The sequence below is a fragment of the Meleagris gallopavo genome, chromosome 1, assembly GCF_000146605.3.
Source record: "Meleagris gallopavo isolate NT-WF06-2002-E0010 breed Aviagen turkey brand Nicholas breeding stock chromosome 1, Turkey_5.1, whole genome shotgun sequence".
Classification (NCBI taxonomy): domain Eukaryota; kingdom Metazoa; phylum Chordata; class Aves; order Galliformes; family Phasianidae; genus Meleagris; species Meleagris gallopavo.
This window is the reverse complement of record NC_015011.2, coordinates 8,809,867-8,819,675: the sequence shown is the minus strand read 5'-3', so window position 1 is coordinate 8,819,675 and position 9,809 is coordinate 8,809,867. Positions and strand designations below refer to the sequence as shown.

Genomic DNA, 9,809 nt, shown 5'->3' with positions numbered 1-9,809 from the left:
TTTCCTTTTTCGTGGACCACAAATCAGAACAAATACTTTGGGTGCTATTTAGACTGTGACTGGATTTCTCCTGAAAATAATGAACGGTCTGGTCAGAACTTTATTGATGTGGTTTGCCCTCAGCATCAAGCAAAACTTTACCTTTTGTAAGTGATCAATTGATCCCCTTACATTATAACCTGGAGTTAGGAGCAGAATTGTTTGTTAATATCTCTCACTGCAATAAAATGACTGTTAAAGTCCATTACTTTTCTGGGGAAAAAAATGGGAGATGTATTTAATTTTAGCTGCTTCAGTAGTGCACTGGTGCATATATAAATCCCGATGAATGAAATCAAACAATTAGGATTGGAAATGAACAACACAAGGCATGCGCTCATTTCAGAGTTTGCATTTTGTTTCTGATTGATTTTTCTAATATTTGCTTAGTGCATATAGGCCAGTAAAGGCTCTATGTCTGCTGTATTCTTAAAATATCATTGTGTTGACTTTGTGGAATATAGCTCGGTTATTTGACAACATGTTCTGATTAAATTCTCAATAGAACTGCACCATTAAAACAGCTGGTGTGGAACTTAAGTATGTCTGTTCACTTTTCAAGTTTATTTGTTGTTTTTTTGTTGTTGTTGTTTGTTTTAAATTATACTTGATTCCTAGCACTGCAGTCAGTTTACATTTCAGACATATTTTTCCCCTTTGAATGACAGCAAGCATTTTGTCTGCGTATATACAAGTGAAAATGTGAAGATATCTGCCTTATAGTTGTTTTTTGTTGTTGTTGTTGTTGTTGCTTTAATTGATATTTGGATGATATAAAGCAAGCGTACGACAATAAAGTAGACCAGCTTTCCCAGCTGGATGTCATATTTTACAAAGTATGTAACCAGAGAAACTGTGAATTATGTAAACTGCTAAATAGGATTCTGGGTGTAACATATTACCAGGCTGACTGGAAGATACCACAGATCACTTGCACTTTCTGAAACAGCGTTACTCTGGCTGTTTCTCAGAAGTGCTAAACTTTGCTACTGGGGGGAAAAAGAATACAGTGAGTGAGAGTCATACTTCTGCTTTCCTATGTGAAGAAGTGGGAAGTTTAGGAAGGCTGAAAGCAAATGATATGGAGTACAACTGAGCAGCTGGTTGCCGTGTGCCTGTTCTGTGCCTGCAGGTAGAGACGGGGTGAGCGGGCCGGCCTGGGGCTGCTGGCAGGTTCAGGCACTGTTCTCCCAGGCTGGAGAAATAAGCACTTGGTGAGTCAGTTTGGGGTGGTGGTTTTGCTTTATGTGCTTTGTTACGTCACCAAAGAATGCAATTTCACTGAAACAGGCATTTTAAATGCTGTCCTTGATACAATTTTTTTTGCTTTTTATGCTACGTCTGTGTTTCCTGCCGTGCTGTTGGATCACGTGCTGCACATTGTTGTTGATTGACCACTCGGAGTGTGTTAGGTGCTGTGTGAAGGAACGTAATACAGTAGCATTCATGTTCTGTCAGAAGACTGTATCCATTAGAGGGTGTGCATCTTGGTTTAGTTTTGGGAGGAAAGACTCTTGAAAGGGTCAGATCTGGAGATAAGCTTTGCTCCTGTTGTAAATGTGTTGCCACACAGTGCATTAGGCTGTGCTTGCACCAAGCTCCCTGCTCAGAACAGATCTGTTGGAGTCATAGTAGGTATGAGATTAGTGTTTGTGAAAGGTATGCATGTCAAAAAAACATTCATATGCATATGTTTTAGGTTTTTTTCGTTAAGATGAGGCAAAATTGACTGCTAATGTGAGCTAGGCTTCCTAGTCTGAGGTATTTTATAATTCATGGCTACTACATGAGTGAAGGGCAGTCCCAGAAGCATGTAGTGGGACAGGACGGGTTGAAATGTGGATGTTTTTCCCTTCCGGAAGACTTGATGTACCAGGCCCAATGCCTCTTTTTGCAAAACCCTATGGCTTGCCTTCCCCATCACTGTTTCTCCGTGCTTCATGATTAGGACCCAAGCCTCAGCGAAGTGGTTGTGAAGAGGCAGCAGGGCCAGTCCTGGGACAGGTCTCTGTGCTGTCACTGGCCCTGGAGGTGGGGGACAGGCTAGGGCATGACAGACAGGCCTCAACTTGCCTGACTCTTCATTAATTAGAGAGGACACAAGCTGGTTACAATGCGTTCATGATTCTTTCAGTCTCCTGGGCTTTGGTTCTCTTCATATTTTTTGAGTCTCTTTCAAAGTTGGTGATGCCAGGCGATGCAGTGATGGCTCTCTGCTCATCAGACCTTTTCAGCATTTTCTTTCTAGGACATAGTTCTCTACACTACCACGTGTGTGATAAGGAAGGTACAGAGAGAGACAGCCCAGCTCACACCTTAGAATCATAGGATCATCAAGGCTGGAACAGAGCATTGAGATCATCTAATACAACGATCCACCTTGACCTCAGTGAGTGGCAAACTTCCTTTTCCCTATAAAGCAAGCCAAAGTTGCTTGCTCTTGCAACTAGCTGAAGGCATATTCTTTCAAAATCCCAATGGAAGGAAAACAGCCAGAACTAGAAAACACCTGTACCATCCACTTACAAAGACCTTCCCAGCTTGTTGTCAGATGAAGGAAAGACGTGATGCGTATCTCCAGAAAATTTTAGATGCCAACCCATTAGTATTTTCCTGCTGAAAACCTTGTACAAAGCATGTCTAATGAGCTTACAGAGAAGGCCTGTTAGGTACTGTACATTGGGCACTGCTCTTGCCCACAAATGTAAGGTTTGATAAGGAAAAAGGAGGGTGCTTTTGCAGTGGTGAGTCATGCGAGTCTCATGCGCTGCAGGCCATGACCTTTGCATGGGAAACTCCATTACAGCATGGAGATCAAGCACACCATGCTGTGGGTGTTGGTAGCTGTGTATGTATTCCAGTTTTAAGTTGTAAGGTCTGCATAGCTTGGCAGAAATGACAAAAGAGCAGCTTCTTCAGTTGGTGTTGGGAGGAGGTCTTCTTGCAGAACCTCTGCAAAATTTTGCATCAAAATACTGGGAAGCTGAAAACTTGTCTTCTCTCATCCTTCCTAGAAATCCTTTGCTTTTGTTAGAAACACAACTTTTCCCTATTAATACAGTTATCTTCATTTACAAGTCTATCATTTTCATTTCTGTACAAACCTAAATCTTGTTCTAATGTATGGAATAACAATATAATAGCATTTAGGCAGTGTGACCAAGTACTTGAAAATCCAGAAAGTTTGAAATTAGCACTGGAACTTGTATTCTTCTCTCAGTATTCAGGAAACGTGGGGTACCAGCCATTGCACACCAGGAATTGCTAGGCAATGACAAGCCATCAGGCTTAGCAACGTGGTATTAAGAATACAATCAGCTTGAATTTTCAGTTGCTTCCATGATTTTGAGCTGTTAGATTCAAAGCACAGTATGAATGTAAATATTTCTGTCTAGGGCTCATCATTTAAAACTTTTATCAGTTGAAAATGTGTTTTCACATATTCATTTCACTGTAAGATTATGGGCCTTTATTTAAAGACAAAAAATACTAAGCCTGAGAGGTTGGGTTTTTGTTGTTTTTTTTGTTTGTTTGTTTTGTTTTGTTTTGTTTTTTGCTTGCTTCCAGAATTTGGTCATTTGGTCTGCATCAAAATTCAGCCTTCTCAGCTTTTCCAGTCTTCCTTTCCCAGTCATGTTCTACAGTGAGTTCAGTACCACCTTTCCAAATTAGTTAACCTTTTGCCCTATAAATATTCTTTGATGGAAATTTTTGTTGTTTGGCTTAGATTTCTGATTGTCAGCAAATGGAGGCTGATAATGAAACCCTGCTGCCAGCATGTGAGGGAGAGCATTAAAACCCCAATGTACTCCACACTGCTCCCACCTTTACCTGCCCCTATCGCATACCATTACACTCAATTTATCCAATGTAACGTGATTGTCATACGAAGCCAAACCAGGCTGTCGTAAGACCTTTCTTTTCTACCTGTCAGTTCAAGAAATAACTCAGATGCAAAGCTTGCAAAGTAGAGCCAGCACTCAGTGTGGGCACTCTGGATTTGCGTGGGACAAAAGTGGATTATTTTTTTTTTGGCCTCCTACTCTTCAGACTCTTGTTTTCTGTTTGCCTTTACCTAATGTTAGCTATCTTGATTATCTGAATACTGGAGGAAGGCAGCAGTGGCAGCCAGGCCTGTATGAGCATATCCTGTTGTCTGCATATTTCTTCATTGGCACGTGGATGCTCTGGGACACTGCCTGCAGCATCTTGGGCTTTCTTTTGGGGAAATCACAGGAGAAAGTTCTGAATTTCCTTGAAGCTAATTATTCGAAAGTAGGCAAGATATGCATGCTTTTTCCATTGTAAATCCCACTTTTCTCTTCATGAACCCTGGCATAGAACAGATCTTGTCATTAATCTTTGTGTTTTATCAAGCTTACAGTGAGTTAAGCAGAGAAAAATATTCATAGGCCTTATAGAGTACAGTAAGTTGCACCATTGTACTGCTATGTTCAGGTCATTAAAAATAATTTTGTACCTGTAAAAGTCTTTAAATTGATTTGGAAAACCTAAGATTTCTGTGAAATACATAAAAACCTAAAAAAATGCATATTTGTTTATCTCAAAATCCACAAACCATTAGCATACTTGTTTCATGTTTTAAAATACTAACTCTGAAAACTTGACAATTTTCTATTTTTCTGTTTAAGTAGAAGGTGAGGATCCTCGTCCTCAAACTGTTTTATGTTCTTTCAGTTTTGATTTAGATTTGTAGTTAACGTTTTGGATGCATCAAAAGCATGACTTGCAGTCAGAAGGCAAGAGTCCTTGTCAGCGTTTCAGTAAGTAGAGGTCAGAACAGAACATGAGAACTTAACTTGCATATTCATAATTGCATACATTATCCCAAAAGAAGGTCTCCTATCAGACATTGTCCATTTACATGCTTAGTTAATAGTTTACTGGGCACTGTGAGGATGGCAGCTGTTTTGTTTGTTTTTTTTCCAGATGAGAGTATAAGTGTAATTTTTCTGTGTAATAAGGGACATGGGTTTAATGCCTGAAGAAGGGATACCAACATTATTTATCTTTTGAAAAAGAAGAAATCCTAGAAATACTCCATCCACCTATGCACGTACGCTGGCCATAGACACAAACAGTCCTCCAAACACAGGTGCCATTTTATATTATCATCTGTCAGTCTATGAGCACCTGCCACCATGACAGAGGTGGCAGGAAGGAGAAAGTTTACAAGTTTTAGAAGAGATCTTGGAGGTATTTGAAAATGTGAAACAGCTCTAAGCAGGTAGAGTTAGCATGTTAGATAGGTAGTTAACTTACTGAGCATAAGGCTATTTCATAATGGCGTGGAGAAAGGAAATTGAGCAAGAAAATCAAACAGAAGCTAATGTAAACTTAAATAAAAACTTTTTCTTGAACAGATTCAAGCCTTACAAGAAAGCAAGAATTAGTGGTAGGTAAGTCCAAAGTTGCAGTTGCAGATGAGGATAGTAAAGTGTGGTCCACTATTTCCCAATTTTCAGCAAGACCTTTTTACTGATATGGGTGCAATAGAAATGTTTGAGACTCTTGGCTCAAATCAGCTCCTTATTGCCCTGAGCACAGTGTTTAGAATGCTCTAAGTGGCTTAGTTTAAAAACAGCAGAGCTCAGCCCAATGGGTGCAGCAGTTATTCACATTCATTCCCGAAAAGAGATGAAGGAGTTGCAGAGAAGACAACGTTTCAGAGGTGGAACAAAAAAAACTTGTCTGTTTCCTAATGGAAACTAAGTTGGAGGCTTTGCCACCCCTCTTCACTAGGATGGGATTCAGCAAAATTGTTCAACCTTTGGCGCCATATGTTTGCAGAGGTGATGAGCCCCTGCATGCTGCAGCACTTGCAAACAGCCGAGCTGCACCAAGCACATTATCATCTACATAGAAGATGATATGCAGTAGCTCTGGGGGGTTGGAGGGGGGGAATCAATCCAAGAAGCAGTGTGTACTGTGAAACACAGGGCCTACACCAGACTCCTGTGGCCCCAGGAGGGCAAACAAAATGGGTCAAATGCAAATTCATACGAAACAAGAGGCAAGCACTGAACCGGGAGCGAGTGGAAGCCCGAGAGAGGGTGTGGTGGAGCCCATCAGGGCTGTGTCCTTGGGATGTTGGGCATCTGGAAGCTGCTGTCCTGGGCTTGTTTCCCCCACAAGAGGTTCAACTACCTCCCCCACCAAAGGGAGCTGTGAGGTTTATGAATGCCTTGAATTGCAGCCAGGTAATTACCTTCAGGAAGTTTTCATTTTGCTAAATGTAATCCAGAGAGAGAGAGAGAAAGAAGAGGGGTGAGGGGGGGAGGAAGAAATTTAATAACATGATAAACAACCATTTCTATTTAGAAGCCTTATAGAGGAAGCTCTAAGTGTGATCTTCAGAGAAATATTTCATTTGTGTAAGTGTTAATCCTAGGAGGATACTTTCCCTTTGGAGGATATACACAATGTCCAAATAAGAGACCTGACACACTGCACTACCCAAAATTAGCTTTGAAGAGCATTGGCTTACTGTAATGGTGCTGCTTGCCAGATTATTGCTCGTGCCTTTTGAAGAATCAAAAAATAACATCTCTGCTGAAGAGACTGTTTCCTCAAGTTTACTTCCAGATTTATTTTTTTAGTTCTACTATTAATTTATTTCCTGCATTCTGTTAAAAGTGGTATTTACAGGTCAGAAAGCATTAAAAAGTTTTCATTTGGAAAGCAAAGCAAAACAAATGCACACCACAAACAACAGCAGCAAACACCTCTCTGCCTTTGTTGATTGCGTACTTTACCAAAGATTTACATTTTTCACATCTGCTGACTTGCCTTTATAGTTTTGATCTTGCATGCTGAATTGGTACAGAAGACATTCTCCTGATCTGGAATAGGAGATGGTAACATTTCTGTATTTTTTTTTCTCTTTTTTTTTTTTCCGAAAAGAATACTAAAATAGTCTTTATTTTATGATGCCACACTAGTGCCGAGTTTGACATTATCACATTAACTGCTGATGTATAAATGCAACACTAATGTATTAGAATTAAAACACTGTATAATGACCTTCCCTTGGTTCAGCCATTAAAAATACATTAATATGCTTTCTTGCAAGTTGGACCTAATGCAATTTATTCATCAGTAACTGTTTTGTGGGTTGTTTTTTTTGTTGTTGTTGCTGTTGTTGTTTTATTTATGGATATCTGTTTATTTTCTGGAAAATTATTCTGACTTTGTCTTTTGCAAAGTAAGAGCCATCAACATATCAGGCACACTTACATGACCTTTATTTATTTAGAAGAGCAGTAGCCAGAATAAGGAAACGGAGTCTCCCTTGTTCTAGTGCGTATTCAAGTGCTCTTGTTGGCCAGCTTTCTCCAGTGTTGTGTGGTTCAACATACCCATTTGTAAAATTAGTATATTACCCATCTCACATGCAAATTGAGCCTTAATTAACAGATGTTTGTAACTGCTTTCACATCCTCCTAAGAATCACACTGTGTGAGTGCGAAGCAGTTGTTGCTGGGAGATAAGAACAACACTGAGGGAGAGGCTTTGCTGGAGGTGGGGAGAGGGTTTTCTGGTGCTTTTTTTTGTGTTCTCTTTTTTTTTAGCTACTTCTGTACTTCTTTATAACTCCTTGTTTTGAAGTGGGTGGGGTGTAAGATAGCAAAGAAAACCAACCAAAACTATCTTCCATATAATAGCTGTTACTTCACGTCTTCCCTTCTCCGCCTCCCATGCACCAAGGTTTTAAAGCCTTAAAAAGCAAGCTCGGAGTTGAACAAAAGGACTGCTGGTACAGCAATAGGCATGTCGCAGCATACTTGAAGATAGCAGCTGTCAGGACAGAGGAGCTGAAAATGCAGCCATGTATGCAGGCTACGGGAAAGCTTGGCCTTGGGCGTTTTGCTTTCACTTCGCTACTGGTAACCCTTTGTGTGCTGCAAATGATTTTTAAAGTTGGGGGGGCACAAAGTCAGAGACTATTTCTGGAAATAGATAAAGCAACTGGTAATAGCTGTATGGGTCACAGTTGTGAAGTATGAGCAGCTCTGCATTTCAACAGCTTGGCTGTTATCTGATTGTGAGCTTCCTCAGATGGGAACTGCTGCCGACCCAATTTTAATCAGTTGCAATTTTGCCTTTACATCTAAATTAGAATAACTTGGATTGAACAGGAAATGAAATGTCTGCTCAGAAGTGTTTCTGTAAAGCAGTAAATTTCTTGCTTTAGTTTCATGGAGCATCTCCAGTCTGACACTCCTCATTTTACCCAGATGTTATAGGGGCTGTAACTCAAATGTATTTTATGTCAGTCCCCTGATTGTAAAGTTAAATAAACAGTTCACAAACCATATAAGAATGTCTCCCCAAAGCCCCCTCTCTTTAAAACATGCAAATACAAGTATTATACAGGAATCTGGAGCTAGAGAGGGAACTTTCTCTTCCATTGTCTCAAATCCACCTTCTTTTGGGAGCAACCACAACTCACCCTTGCCAATGGCTGCTCAGTGGGAAGGAGTGAGAGGATCTGGTGTATCAGTTACTGCAAGTAAGCAGGCATATATTTGGCACATTTCAGCACAGCCTAATATACCTCTCGGCTTTGCTGAGTTTTATTAGAAAGACGTAGCTTGATTTGTGGCTAAAATCTGATCTGCAACCCAAAATACCTCTCCTCAGCAAGCTGTTGCTCCCACACTTTTCACCAGTGTTAAATCCAGTTAAAATGCAAACAACTGTCTCCAAGGTTCAGCTAACATCTGTTTGCATGCTTGTTGTCTAATACAAAGGCTAATTATCACAGATCCTTCTTCAACGTTTTCTTCTGACTTCACCGATTGTCCACAGTCTTGATATCTGGAGCATAAATGCCAAGGCTGAAACGTGCATTCAATTAGAAGATGACTCTTGACTGACCTACATAACAGTTCATTCATGAGATAATGTGACCTGCAGTCATAGAGATAAAAGTCAGTTGATTGAGCTGGGCTGGCTGTGTATACTGCAAGCTCTCCAGTGATTGAGGAATCATCTAAAATTAGACTTACACTGTACGTTATCGAGAGCCTTTCAGATCTGACTCTATTTCGGTAATATTTCTTTTATGAGATGGGCGTATAATTTGTCACATTGTAATCTTTTAATGCTTAACTTCATTAGCATGAAGTACTTGGGCATCAAATAAAATGAGCAATTAAGTGATTTATACTTAAGGTCTGCTCTCGGTTCAGGGCTTAGGTAGGCAGCCTCCCATGAAGAGGAGAGATCGAGCATTTACCAGTCTTTACCACTTCCTTTGGAGGCCACAAAACGGTGCTTTCAGTAGTTGAACCTCTCCTTTGTGCGTATCCCAATTGGCTGCTGCCACAGCACAAGTTACTATGCATATTTATACTAAAGGTTATTGATTGTCTGTAGTAAAATCTACAGGGCATTTTACCCAGTTTTTGCCTAGTAGATTTACAAAAGGGAGAACTCGCTGCGGAAGTTAGCTCACCAGCAAGGAAATGGTTGAAGTGTAATGGTGAAGCGATGCTCTTGGTATTGCTAATAACCACAAAGGAAGCTCAGATAAAGGTTGTAGGTCTGACAAACCTTCCTGCGCATGCTCACAAAGTAAGACGGTTCAAGAGAGAGCACGGCTGTCTCTTCCAGACCCAAGGGACTGTGAGGTATTTCAATCCTCTTTTTTTTTTTATCCTATTCATCGTATTGTCTTAAAGATTCATTTCAATAATGCAAAATTATCTTTTGTCCTCTAGGGCATAAGTTCCTCTTTTTTTTTT

At 40.2% G+C, this 9,809-nt stretch overlaps 1 protein-coding gene across 13 annotated transcripts in view; it reads left to right on the top strand.

Annotated features, from left to right (window-relative positions):
- CELF2 (CUGBP Elav-like family member 2) overlaps positions 1 to 9,809 on the top strand; it is a 301,902-nt gene that overhangs the window by 92,578 nt on the left and 199,515 nt on the right. For 3 of the 13 annotated variants that reach the window (XM_019619487.2, XM_019619441.2, XM_019619466.2), the window contains exon 1: positions 9,607 to 9,695. The exons of 6 other annotated variants lie outside the window; for them this stretch is intronic. The gene's annotated coding sequence lies outside the window, so the exon portion shown is untranslated. Of the gene's footprint in view, positions 1 to 992; positions 1,254 to 9,606; positions 9,696 to 9,809 lie in introns of those variants that run through there. 4 more of the 13 variants (XM_010719585.3, XM_010719519.3, XM_010719904.3 and 1 more) reach the window with 3 other exon arrangements.